This window comes from Triturus cristatus, chromosome 5_2 (genome assembly GCF_964204655.1).
Source record: "Triturus cristatus chromosome 5_2, aTriCri1.1, whole genome shotgun sequence".
Lineage (NCBI taxonomy): Eukaryota > Metazoa > Chordata > Amphibia > Caudata > Salamandridae > Triturus > Triturus cristatus.
The window spans coordinates 616422001-616436498 of record NC_140588.1 but is presented as its reverse complement, the minus strand read 5'-3'; the positions used below and the strand labels follow the sequence as shown (position 1 = coordinate 616436498).

The 14498-nt window shown below is 45.4% G+C and overlaps 1 long non-coding RNA gene across 1 annotated transcript in view; it reads left to right on the top strand.

The window, feature by feature from the left end:
- The window catches only part of LOC146829076 (uncharacterized), a 249189-nt gene extending 235155 nt beyond the window's left edge, over nt 1-14034 (top strand). Inside the window, exon 4 of the long non-coding RNA XR_014961905.1 lies at nt 13613-14034. This is a non-coding gene — a long non-coding RNA (uncharacterized LOC146829076). The remainder of the gene's footprint in view (nt 1-13612) is intronic.
- The last annotated feature ends 464 nt before the right edge of the window (nt 14035-14498 follow it).

Sequence of the window (14498 nt, the reverse complement as noted above, 5' to 3'; positions counted from 1 at the left end):
TTCCTTCATGACCAGAATGCTGGCATAGAGAGGGGTGGGAGAGCAAGCCATGTGACAGCAAACCCGCAGCGAGAATGTGTCCGGGCTACGCCTGGGCCAAGGGCTGGCCGGGCCCATCCTGCACCCGTCCGCTCCAGGAGGAAGAGGCACAACAAGGCCACCCTTGACCCTGTGGCTGGTTGCTGTTGGGTGCCCCTGGAAGGATCTTTGTTATGTATCCAGGCATATTTCCATGTCCACCCGGGTCTCACCCGCACTTTTGAGCCACCTCGCATAACACGCCACGACTTTTCTCGCTGCAGAGACTGGGCCGGGACTTTCTTTTAGGCCGTATTTATTAACTGCTGCAGTAAATAAGGTATTAGCTTCTTCGCCCTTTCTTTATTTATCCTTGTTACTACCAATGAGGAAGAGGAAAGACACATGGGCCAAAACAACTACAGTGGGCATGGGGCTGCGAAACCGTCTGCCACAATCACAAACTATTTAACTACTGTTATGGGTGTGCTGACCTCAGAAATAAAGTTGGTGGAGGAGAGTCTCGGGCCATAAGGCACCAATCAATGCCACCCCCTGTGGATCCCAGGATCATTACTGGAAACTCTGAGCACCAAAGTTCTATGTGCGCTTCTGTATTAAAGGCTAGTAGTAGTAAAACCCTTATTGTGGCCACATATGGGCAAGGAAACCTCCATCAACACCAGGGTGCAAATACCACGCCTGATGCTGCTAATTGGACAGGGGACAGCCTTGAAAGTTTAATCAACCCACCTGCTAGGAAGATAAAGAAAAAGGGCTCTCCAACGATGCAGAAAGAGTCAGGCCTCTGAGATTATAGCATGTGGGTATCACCTACAAGAAATGGAATGATTGATATGACAATAGATTCACAGCTAAAGATTTACATGGCAATGCTAATGCTGAGGCCCTGAAGATTGTTCAGAGACAGGCCATGGATTTATGGTCTGACTTTCATGTAAGGTAGAATTAATCATGACTGATTTTTGTCAGAGAGTAGACAACAAACTGAAGATTATAGCTGAAACTGTTTCATCATTGAGTAAACAGAGAGCACTGGCTACCACAGAGGAACTTAGAGAGGCACATCGCACAGAAACATCTGTGTGTCCGTCCAGGGATTGAACTACAAATGTAACCCATAGAAGAAAGACTTATTTGGCAGGGCACCATGACCAATTATCCTCAATCCCCGGTGGCCCAAATAGTCAAAAGCTCTCTGTTGACTCTACAATGGTATCGCAAAATCTGCAATGTAGTAATGATACCTTAAATCTCCCTCCTGCCTGTAGCCCAAAAGTTATTGTTTTGGAAAATGTACCAAGGATCACCAAAGACCTCACGGAGGATTGCCTATCTTAAAAAGCACAGGTGGTACACTGGCTAAACTCAAAATTAGGGCCTCATGATGATCTCCATAATAAAATGTTGTTAGTAAAGCGGGTGGGATGTATTGGGCCTCATTAGAAAGGTTCAAACAGGGACTTTAAATATCCCCCACTAGTGTGACTTTTGTTGCACAACCTATGCAGACAAAACTCATACAAAGCAGGTATTCAAGTTCGCCCCCTTTATTTTTATAGACCACTCAACCCCCATTATCCTGCACTTTGACTGCCAGAAATAGGTTGTGAACCCAGAGGGAGCAAGGGAACATTTATAATGTTCCTACATCAAATAGGTTTATCCCACTTTAGGGGTTAATTTCAAACCGCTGTCAGCATTGCCCTACTCATGCACTGTGTTGGACTTGGCCCTTTTTGCAGGGTCATCCCTGAACTTGTTGCCTTCCTCCTAGCCTTTTTTAGGTCTCGCCTAGCAGCGCGCATGCGCTGCTTAGGAAAAAAGACCTATAGCAATCGCTTCAGCCGAAAACGTGCATGCATTCCATTGCCTTTAATGGCAATGCGTGCACGTGTGGCGATTGCCTTGCGGGAGCAAGCTTGACACCATATGTTTGTAATTAACTTACAAACACATGGTGCCCCTGGCTCGCTCCAGCAAAGGAAACGCTTTGTGTGTTCTCGCACTCCCCCCACCCCTCCCACTTTTAGCGCGAGGCACACGCGCGCTTGTTTAAAAAGAAAGGGAAAATACCTAACTTATATGTCCGAACCTTGAGCCATAAGTGTTGCCAATTGTTTGTTACGTCTCCATTAGTGCTCGTAGGAGTCAGTGAGTGAGCATACATGGAGTGTTCTGCCGGTATTGTTTCTTTTTAGAGCATGAACCAGTTATGAGCGGGACCTTATTGCCTCCGCTACTGAACTCTTTTGTAGTGCATATGGGAAAGTCACAGCGGTTTGCAGACTGCTTGAACATTTTGGAGTTTCTCAATGTATCCTTTCAAGCTGGTGGCTCCAGAATAGGGCGGTGATAATCAGATCCTTTACGTTCTTTTCTAAGTGCCCGTGACACATTTATTTATTTATTTATTGTGTCAGCCTTTCAAAGACACGCTCTAAAATATACAATACAAAATAATACATAATTTAATATTTGATTACCTGATGATTACAAAATAACATTCCTAAAAAGACAAGAACAGTCTACATTATCGCTAAAAAACATTTTAGGTAGTGAACAACCAGTAAAGTGCAAGTGCATAGCCATCGTCCGGCTATAAAGTGCTAGTACCTAAAAAAAAAGAAAAAAGTCAGCCAGAATGACATCTAATTAAATTATGGCAATAATAATTTTTAACTCAAAGACAAATTCAGTCATTAACAAAGTGCATTTCAAGATGTCCCCACAACTTGCCATAGGCAGGCCTGCCAACTGTAATGCATACAATAGGTGTATATAGATACAAATGAATAGATTAAAAACTACATTAAGAGACCCTGAATGACATAGTTAATGCATTTGTCTACTTGCTCTCCAAGCCACATATATGTTCGAGGAAACCTGGTTAAACATTTACTCGGAATCTATACGCATACACAAAAGCTATAGTGTTCATGCAATTTCTTATCGCATGAGCATTAAAAAGCGCATGGAGTTAGTCTCTTTCAGGCTCTGAGTAAAAGTGCAAAACAACATAAAGTGCATTACAGGTTCTGACCCCCAAACTCACATCCGCAAATGAGTGAGCGGCTTACTGCCCTTTTTCCATGAGCTAGTGTACTCTTTTACCGGCAGAGTGCCTGGTCTGAAATTAATAATTTTAAGGGGTGGATACAGTATTTCCAAGTATGGATTAAAGGTAGGGATGGGCTTGAAAGTCTGGAGCTGGTTTATCTTCTTGCCTGACTGATTGTTGGAAGCATATTGCCAAAACATTTCCTTATAACTTTCTTATAACCTTTCTGGAGTCCGAAGTCATCTTTTCTAGTTCAAGCCAATAATCCGCACATCCTATGATTTGCAAGGCAGTGGCCACATAATTAAACCAAGGTAGTTTTACTTACTTAGCATACAGCCAAGCCTCTTGCCTAAAATCTAGGTAAGATCTCAGCTCATGTTTTGCCCATATTCTTACCCAGTATAATATGGGACATAGTGCTGCATACTGCTCGACTATTTAACGTCCAGCTCATGACTTAGAGCATCTAACCCTGTGCCCAGAAGGAGCAGGCGGTATAGAAAGCAGTTCTCTGTCCAGACGAATCTCTTGGCCTTTTTATAACTCACAGCTCTGCTCCATAGAGGCCTGCCGCAAGGGCTTGAGCTCTATATGCCTGAAGGACAGGACCAATCAATCTGCTCCCCTGCCTTTTAGCAAAACTAGGAACCAGGCATATTGACTCAGTGGCGCCTCTCCTTTTAGCAGACCAATTCACTTTGAGTATAACCTTACTCCTAGGTAATCATAGTGTTCAATATGATCCATGGGATTCCATACATTTTGAAGGAGCTCCTCGGTTTGAAACTGCCCTTTAGGATCATATATTTTGTTTTTTGCAGCATTGATCTGTATTTCTTTATATTGCAATAGTGTTCAAATGCCTTCAGTAGCTTGTGCATGGCTAATTCTGTGTGCACCAGGTGCACTGCGCCTTCAGCGAATAGCAAAATTGCAGTTTGTTGGCCCCACAGATCGAGATTTAAGGCCTTCAGATAACTGGTGACATCATTGAGAAAGATATTAAACAAAGCTGGGGCCAGGACGCATCCCTGTCTGACCCTAATATTGATGTTGAGGCTTTCAGTAATTTCTCCTCTTGGGCCATATCTATCCGCGGAAGTGTTTTACTGTATAAAAGCTTAATTGATGAAATTTCCTTTACGAGACAGCCCTGGGATAATAATGTTTGCCCAAATAGCTCATAGTTCACAGTGTCAAAGGCCATTTTTAATCTGTAAATGCCAAATATAACTTTGATTGCTTGATGCTGGTATATTTCAGGCCATTGTTAAATATCTGCATTGCCTTGTCAATTGTTCATTGGCCTTTCCTTAAACCTGCCTGAAATGTGTTTATAATCCCATTATTGCACAGACAATTATCTAGGCAAATGTCCAAAAGCTTTGCGTATATTTTCTCTACTGCATCAAGTAGGGAGATAGGTCGACAGTTTGTGGTATCATCCCAAGAACCTTTCATTGTGATGCGGGAGGATTATGGCAGATTTCCACGGTGCCAATACCATCCTCAGGTTCCATGTTGCTTTGCAGGCTACTGTTAGAATTGGTACCCATGTAGTAAGTTCTGATCTGAATCTATCAGCTGGTATCCGATCGGGGCCTGAAGCCTTGTTTTGTTTCTGGATGAGGGATGGATACTTAAACATACTTCACTTTCAGGGAATTCTTTACTCAGTGATTTACTTCCTAAATTGTTTTATGGTATAACACTTCAAATCGCCTCTGCAATGCATTCGTTTTCTGCAGATCTTCCGTGCCTTAAAATGCAGTACTTTATGATTTTGTAGTCAAGCTCTAGCGTATTCAGTAGTTATGTTGGGAGTCCCGTATGATATCAGTTAACGTACTGTCACATCAATCAATGTAGGGCATGGTGGATAGTATACAGACTTTGACTTCCTCACTTCACCAAAGTGGTGATAATCTCACTCCAAGAAGTAGTTTTCAGCCTTGCAATTTTAAAGAGGTATTCTTGTCTCAAGAAGAGTTGCTCTACTGAGAAAATAGACGTTAGCGCGGTGAGGTTTATCATTTCTAAACTATCAGTGCAATGTCTGAAGGACAAAAGTCACTTTGGCTCTCAACTTTGTCTACATTTAACCATAATACCATCTGCCTTTTTACGTGTGATCAGCTAAAGGCACAGACACAACATAATAGTCTGCTACAAAAGAATACAATGAATGATGTGTCATCTGTTGTGTGCCTGGAGCAGGTTGTCCAGTGGTTTAGCCCGGTTGAAGTCCTCGGTGTGCTCCTGAGTTTGCAGGAGGTTGAAGCCAGGGGTCAAATAGTTATTGAATGGTTTTCGCCTGTAAGCAATAATTGTATCCATTCTCTGTCAAGCCTAGACTTGCCTGCAATAGATTGCACCAGTACCCCATGCTAAGATGTGTCTGAAGCTGAAGATAAATAGTGCGTTACAAGCTGACACACAATCAGGCATGCTTGTGATAAGGTGCTAAGTAAAGTACCCCAAGTGTTGAGGTACACGGCTATTTATTTTTAGGTCTCACCTGAGCTTGCGCTTGCGAATGCGCATTTAGTAAGCGGGTTTTTAAAGTGCTACCAAAGGCTTTTTCTGGCCACCAGCATGCAGTTACGCCCGCGTGCACACCCGCAGCCGCCATGTGGTATTCCTCTCGCTCTCCCATGCCTCAATGCACGCCCCTCCCCCACCACAGAGCACATCTCTCACGCGCTTTTCACCCCTCTCACTCTCACGCGTGCAGCCGCCATCTGGCATTCCTCTCACTTTCCCATGCCTCAACGCACGCCCCTCACCCTCCCCCACCACAGAGCGTGTCCAGCTCCTCCCGCTCAGCTGGTGCTCCTGGCCACTTTCATGGCCGCGCGGCCGCGTCACTTTTTCCCCCTCCCCCACGATCACTTTCAATTCCCTCCCCGCGATCACAGTGCATGTAACGAGTGTCCTTTCACTTTTGACCTAGTATTTTATTGTGTACCATAGTTATAATGTGCAGCTGGGTGGAATAATGTAGCCAGTCTCACTCCCTCGCTTTAAGAACATACAGTGTGGGGTCACGCCTTTAACCCCACCAGCACCCTTTTATTGCATAGCGATATATTTTAATATTCTTCACTTACTGCAGGTCATTCATATATTATGTATTTGGATGCCCCCAAACAAATAAGCAAATGTTCACTATTGTATTCACATTTGACCAAAAGTAAAAAAGTATGACAGCTGATACGAGAGCTCCCAGCTTTCACCTGTTCATAATTTCAACAGCATGCATGATTATCACACATTTCTGTCCAAAAATATTGTCTACAATATTATATCGGGGGGCAGGTAACATCTACCTACTTATATCTCTATACTAAAATAATTGCATATCCCACCCTCAACCCCATGTATTGCCTTAGCCAGTAGGTTTCGCCTATACAAAATCTATTAGCGTTGTCAATATTTTAATTCATTGTTGCACAGCAGTTCAGCTGCTGTGGAACATGACTTAAAGTAAATAAATAACACTATGAGACAGTCAAAGTAGCATGCGTCATAGCACTTTAAAAAAACTTTGAGCCATGTTGCACAGCAGGTCAACTCCTGTCTGCCATGTCCACCAGGCACTAACATGCAGTAGCAATAACAGACTCTACTGACTGCACTAATTCTGTGCAGCATTCTGTCTTCTTATATTTCTTGTGTACATGTACCGTGGTGTATATTCTCCGTACAGTTGTGACTATTTACGTCCCTTTATCTCGCTGGCTATGTTCACGTAGACAAGTGCAACTAAAGCCCATACATTGTTAGCAAATATAAACAAGCATTGGCATAGCCAATAGGTCTCGCTTTTGGGACCTTATAAGTGTTTAGTCATGCAACAGTTGATTTTGTTGCACCAAGGATATTGTGCTGCATAACTAAATACTTATAAGGTCCCAAAAGAGAGACCTATTGGCTATGCCAATGCTTGTTCTGACATGGTGTTGGTAGTTCTAGGACTCTGGGCACTTTAGCACTGCTGTCCAGTGTAAAGTGCGTGTGCTCCTTATGATAAACATGGTAAGATTGGTCTACACCTGTTTGGCCTATTTGATTTACCTGTCAGTCCCTTGTAAAGTGGTATCTCATATACCCAAGGCTGGTAAATTAAATGCTACTGATGGGCTTGCAACGCTGATTGCATCACCCACCAAAGTAGCCTTTCAAACCTATCCCAGGCCTCTGCCATTGCAGGAACTGTGTTACTGCCACTTTGACGTGGCACCTAAAGGGTGTGCCATGTCTGTGACCCCCCTTTTACTGCATGTCAGTCACCCCTAACGTAGGCCCTAGCTAGCCCTATGGGCAGGGTGCATCATAGGTAAAAGGTAGGACATGTACCTTAAGTGCGTGACATGTCCTGGTTGTGACAAACAGCCATTTTGGTTTCTCACTGCTGTGAGGCTGCCCTTCCATTGGGATGCATTGGGGATTCCCTTATAAGTGTTTCAGTGGTAATTCCTGATAAGAGAGGAGCAGCGTGGTCAAGTTTGGCATGTTTGGAATAGTAATAATAAATGCTACACAATGGTGTGCGCAGATTTCTTATAACTATTTTAGAAATGCCACTTTTAGAAGTTGCTATTTCTGTGTGCTATGTGTCTGCCTGCCTGATGTGGATTGCATGTCTGGCTTTGGAGTGACAGGGGCTGGTGAGGGTGTGTGTGGCTCCAGGAGGGGCAGGGTGAGTCAGCGCTAGGCTGAATAGGGCATCTGCATTTGGAGTAGTGGGAGGAGTAGTCCCCTGACCCTGAATAGGTCTGTGCCTGCCTATGTGAATGCTGGCTCCGCCCCCTGTGGTGTGTCTGATGACGAGCCCTCACCTGACAAAGGGGAAGAGGAGCCTATTCAACGAAGTGCTCCACACCCCCCAGAACCAGTTAGGAATGGTTCCCCCAAGCCGTGTGCCAGGGTAGACAAAGACTATGTTAGTATAAATATTGGGGCTGTGACCCCATGAAAGGGCTGTTCCTTTGCTTGTGACGTGGGGCTTGCTGCTGCTGGGCCCCAGGAGGAACCGCCACAAGGGACTGCCTCCCTGCTGGAGGGCCCTGTGTGCTGGCCTGCCTGGGCCCAGCTCTGCCCCTTGAAACTTTTAAGGACTCTGGTGCCTCGTGAGCGCTATCTCTTCTCCCAAGATGGGAGGAGCGTGGGCGGCCTGCATCCCTGTGCTGCTAGATGATTTAGAGGGAATCCCGTCATAGGGATTCCCCAGAGCTGCTGGTAGTGGAGCGGGAGCCCACCCCGCATTCATGCCCTTGAATCGAGCAGGTGCCCACCCCACATTTATGCTTCTTTAGCGGGTGCCCACACCCCATTTGTGCCTGTTTGGCTGCGGGAGTCCACCCCACGTTTGACCGCAAGAAGAAAGGAGCCGCCGAAAGTCACCGCCGTGACCCGAAATGTCAGGCAAGGTGCCTGGTTGTGGGCGGGGCTGAAGAAAGGACGCGGACTAATCCAGATGGTCGTCGCTGCCGGAAGTCCGGCCCGAGTGTGAGTGGAGGAAGGCGGGGCCCCCGTGTTCCGGGGGAAGCCCCACGTGTGCCCAGAGAGGTCTTGTGAGCGGGGACGGTAGAGGCACACTGTCGGTGCCTGCCTTGCCTTCACCCTGGGACCTGAGAAGGCGAAGAAGAGTCCTGCGTGTCTCCGGACCTGTGAGAGAAGGTAGTGTCCACCGCGCTGCCCAAGAGGCGGGCCCCTGAAGTCTGGAGGAGTCCACATTGAGAGCCCCGGTGAGTGGGGCTCTTGGATGCATTGCGGGTGCCTATGAGGAACCCCGGGAAAGAGGGGCTCCTGAAGCACTGTGAGTGCTGATTGCTGTTGGTCGAGCATTGCGGTCGTGAAAGGAGGCACAAGGAGGAGCCCAGTGAAACGGGGCTGCCCAGGCAAAGTGAGTGCCAGTGCTTGTTGCTTCACAGCTGCGCCGTCAGTTAGCAGCAGATGCAACGTGGGGCACATTGTTTTTAGGGCCCCAGCGGGGGTCCAGGGGGCACAGTAAGGCCCATGATCATTTAGCCTGTTTTATTTTGCTTCACAACTGCACCACCGTTGCGGGCAGCTGCACCAAGGGGGCACTTGTGTTTTTAAGAGTCCTGGAGTGGGGCTCAGGTGGCACAGTGGGGCCAGGCCTTTTTTCCCAGCTGCCCCGCCGGACAGTAGGCAGCTGCAATGTTTGGGGGCCATTTCTTTTATTAAGAAAGTGGTGAGTTGCACCCCATGTCCCAGCGCATCTGCGCACAATGACATTGCTGCATAGGGCATTTGAGCCCCAGTGAAAGTCCAGTTGGCCTGGGGTCAGTTCAGTGTGGGCTAGGGTGCTGTGTGCACTTTTTCAGTGTTACTGTGGTGCACTGTTTATGCCCAATGGGATGCTTACTGCATAATGTATTTTATGCCTAAGTTGATATATGCTGATGGTTGCCAAATGTGATTTATGCACCATGATTTATGCATAATGTGTTTATGCTAATGAGGCCTATTGCGTAATGTGTTTATTCTTAGGAGGTTATTGCATAATGTGTTTATGCTGGTGAGGCCTATTGCGTAATGTGCTTATGCTAATGAGGTTTGGGCCTAATGTGTTTTATGCCTAATGTGATAATGCTGAGGTCATTATTGTACTAGTAGTTACTGGTTGTGTTTTACATTTGCTACTTGTGCTTTGTGATGGGTCTGACAGTGGCCCGATTGGCCCTGTCCTGTATATAGTCCCCTGTGAATATTGCCTAGTGCCAGTTGGCACAGTGTACCTTATGTGATTATGATTTTAATGTGTTTTGGATAATACAAAGGCTATTTTTTATATAACCTTGTGTGGAGTTTCCTTTGTGGTGTGCCTAGTGTGTTGCTGCTGTGTGTGTGTTGCGCAAACGCTTTACACCTTGCCTCTGGGATAAGCCTGACTGCTCGTGCCAAGCTACCAAGGGGGTGAGCAGGGGTTATCTTCAGCGTGTAACTCCCTTGCCCTCACTAGAGTGGTGGTTTCTGCCTGGCTTAGGCGCAAGCCCTAGCCAACCAGAACGCCAATTTCTAACACATTGCAACAAATTTAATCTCCTGGTGTTGTATCAACTTTGGCCCCGCAGTTTAGTGTGAGTAGGGATCTACCTTATATTTCCACAAAATCTCCTGTTTGCTTTGTTCACCTTATATTGTCAGGGTATGCCCAGATGTGGGTTCCTTGCTCACTTTGCCACTGTATTCAAGTTAGCCTGGCTGATGAGGGGTGTTACACCGAAACCGGTCCCAGGAAGCTTGTTTCCAATCCAAGGAAGACCTAGCTTGGGAGTTCGGGCTGGACTGTTTCCATAAGGAACAGGGCGAAGACTGATTTGCACATGGTTGAGTATGAAATGGGGTGGTGAAGTGAGCTAATGAACAATAATGGATTCAACCCAGATCCCTGACTGGGGGTGAGTGTCTGAAAAGATTCACCCATGATAAAGCTAAGAAATCAATATTTTATTAAAACAAATGACGCAGTGTTTAGATTTGCACATAAATTGCAACAGAAGCCAGCTAATGAGTTAATTTCTATATATAAAAGTAAGCGTTTAACTGTGGCTTCATATGGGGCCGGTATCTGGGGCTACTCAAATTCAATTATTCTTCAACATACAGAAAATTGTTTTATATGCAGGTATTGTCAATCCCAAGAAGCACTTCCTCGAATATAGGCCATGAGGAAATAATATATGGAGGATATGATCAGTCTCGCATTGCTGATTTTGTGGATAAATTGCTCAGCCAAGCAGGAAGCGGGCTTGGTCAGAGCTTTCATGGAGGACTGCTTATCAATGTATAATGTGTATCAGATTCCATGGTTTGCTTATGTTAAAAGAATGTTTTATCCTGTGGGAGACGCAGATATGTTTTCTAACCCTGGGTTGATCGATGTGAGCTGCAAAGAAAAAATCCAATTGCTCTTTTTTGAACACTGCATGAAAATGAGATGGGAAGGGACATCATCTTTGCCTAGTGTTCTGGATTAGTCCAATATTTGTACATCTGCTGGTCTTGAACCTTATCTATCATTTACAACTCATGATAGACAATGTTTTTATCTAACTCATTTTTGGCTAAACACTGTGGCTCTTAATTATGAAGAGGCTGCGCCCGCCAATGCTATAAAGTTTTTGATGCCTTGACGGTGCAAAATGTACTCCATATTTATAAGGTGACGTGTCAATAAGGATGTGTCACTTTTCCAAACCCTGCGTCAAGAATACACTGTATTGGAATGGACTGCATCACATAAGTATTAAAATATGCAAAGTAGGTGTTCCGTCATAAATACATGCGTGTCACATGGATATGTATGACATTTTGCCAAAGTGATGCAGCCGCAACCGCAGCTTATGTGGCTCAGCTTTGCGGTTATGTCATAATCGCTGCGCCTGCAAAACACACGCGTAGGAAATGATGCATCCATACAGATATATGAGGAGAAGCTGAACAGGACAGTGCTACAACTAGAACTACAGCATGGAGGTAGTCATTTTGTGGCTGGGAGTAAGACGGAAATGACCACCACCATCCACCCCACCACAACCACCTTCCTCAACCTCCATCACTTCCACGAAGGCAAGACAGGAGAAAGAAGGGCACATTTTGACAAAGGAGTACTCTGAGAGACCTCAGGGAAGAGGTGGTCATCACTCTTTGTCACCTGAAGAAGCAGTTTATAGTAGACCTGCTACACCTGAATGCCCCAAGGCTAGAGGGCACAGCTAACAGGCCTATCAACATACCACCACAGCCTACGTTTGTGGCTGTGTTACATATGCTAGCATCGGGCTCCTTCTAAACAACAGTTGACAAAGTGGCAGGAATCTCTCAGCCATACGTCTCCTCCTTCCTTCCCACTGTCCTGGATGCCATCATCCAGCTGACACCCGCTACCTCCTATTCCCCAACACCACAGAACTGCAGATGGAGATAAAGCAAAGCTTCTATGACATCGCTGGTTCCCACATGTGGTGGGTGCCATGGATTGCCTGCATGTGCAATTTGCACCTCCTGCAGCCACCTCACATCTGTATGAGAACTGAAACACACCCACTCCATCAATGTACAGGCCATTGTGGACCATCGGCACATCTTCACAAATGTGCTGGCAAAATACTCTGGCATTGTACATGATGCATTCATATTCTGGCACACCCTCATTAATGAACACTTCAAGAATGGCCTACTTGTAGGTAAGTTAAACGGTAACACCTAACACAACCCCTAGCATGTTGGAATGGATCACATCATACCCATTATAGTGTATGTTGACGCACATAGCAACTGAAGCCAGAGGATTGTGGTAATCAAATGCCCTATGTATCGGGGTACATGTGTGTAGTAAACAAACTAGGGGCCTTATTCAGGATTTTTTGTCGTAGGGCAGCGCCACAGGCCTTCCTGTTGCACTGCCTTGCGGTAAAAGAAACAGGCAGGAATGTGCCGTATCTATCAGATACAATGCATTCCTGTCCTTTTCCTTTGCGCTGACGCACAATGAGCTGCCGTGTACCAACACAGGCAACTTTGCACCATGGTGCAAGAGTGCCTGCGTTGCAGGGATGAATATTTTTGAGTAGGAATAAAAACTTTCCTGATCAAAAAACAATCAAAAGAGGCTTTTTTCTCTTTCTATGTGTGCTGCAGAATACGGCACAAATAGAAAAAGGAAAAACAAGAAGAAATAAAGATATTTATCCTTGTTGTGCCTTTCTGGGAGGTGCAAGATTTTGGCGCTGCCTCAGAGTTATAATCTGGGGTAGTGCCAAAAAGCCATGGATGTTGCTGGGAACACCCCCAGCAACACCCATTGCATGCCCCTTTAACGCGGAAAACAGTGTTAAAGGGAACGATATTTACAAGGCAGCATTAAGCCAAAAAAAGTGGCTTAGTGCTGCCGGGTAAATATGGAGCAGGCTCCTGCGCCACCGGAGCGTCACAAAAAGTGACATTCCGGCAGTACACGGAGCCTCATTAATGAGTCCCTAAATGACAAGGTCAACATACATAAAGGCACCATGTTGCAATTACTAATGTGAAACGGCACAAAGCATTGCATGGTTTTGACCAATGTGGTGTAGCATCCATGTGTATATGTAACAGTCTCCAGGGGATGTGGTTATGTCAACATGTAACCTCCTTGTTTAAACAGACATGCCATGTATCACAATACACACATTTGTGTCTATTCATGGAAACATGAATGTGTCTTTGGGACACAGGTCTCCCATGTCCCCAGGTACCTATGATCGAACAATTAACCAACTGGCTAATTCAGAAGCCCCTTGTGCTGCTGGCATGTCACTTTTTCACATATTAAAAGTTATGCACCTGTGGCACATGGGTCTGTATATATGCCCAATTATATGTCAATAAACTATTAGATATGGCTGAAAAGGGAACAACATACAAGCCATATGGCCTGTCTTGTAGCAGTAACTGTGTCAAAGAAGTGACAGTATTATATGTGTCTATATTTTTCAGCTGACCAGGGATATGGGATCCAGGTGTGGGCCCCTAAGGAAACCCACAGACAGCCCCGGAAATGGCCCATAACCAGGCTCTGTGCAGGATAAGAAACATTGTTGAAAGGATCTGTGGCCTTGTGAAGGGTAGGTACAGGTGCCTGGACATTTCTGTTGATCATTTTCTGTACCTCCCACAAACTGTCTGCAAGATGATCTTGGCATGTGTAATACTGCACAACATATGTGTGCAGACAATATCCCCTGGGATGATTACATCCAAATTCCTGAGCAGATGGAGGAGGATGACGAGGAGGATGCCCAGGCTCGACTAAATCCTAACACAGCAGCAAGCATTCGCAGACGTGCCCAAATTGTTCATAATTTCTTTTCAGAAAAGGATTGTGTCATTAATCATCATACAACATGTTTTGAGTTGCTAACTACACAATAAAAGTCTAAAACCAGTACTTGCCTGTGTGTTCATTACATGTAACCTTAAATGTTTGAAATTGCCGACAAACATTAGACTTGGAGTAGCCCTCAGAATTGTACACTCATGTCGGAAGCCAGGTGTAAGCTACCATCAGTTGAAAACTAAGGGCCTCATTTATGAGGCCCCTTGTGGCACTGGAACATCACTGTTTTGACATTCCAGTGGCACAAAGTGCCCTAGCATATTTACAAGACCACATAAAGCCACTTTACGTGGCTTTTCATGTCCTTGTCAACATGTCCTTCTTTCACGCAGAACACTGCATGAATAGGGCATTCCAGGGGTGTTGCTGTTTGTATTCCCAGGCAACACAAATGGAGACATTCCCAGATTATCAAGATATCTTAAACCTGGGAATGTGTCAAAATCTAACACTACCCCATAGGGGGAGTTAGGGAGGCGCAATGAG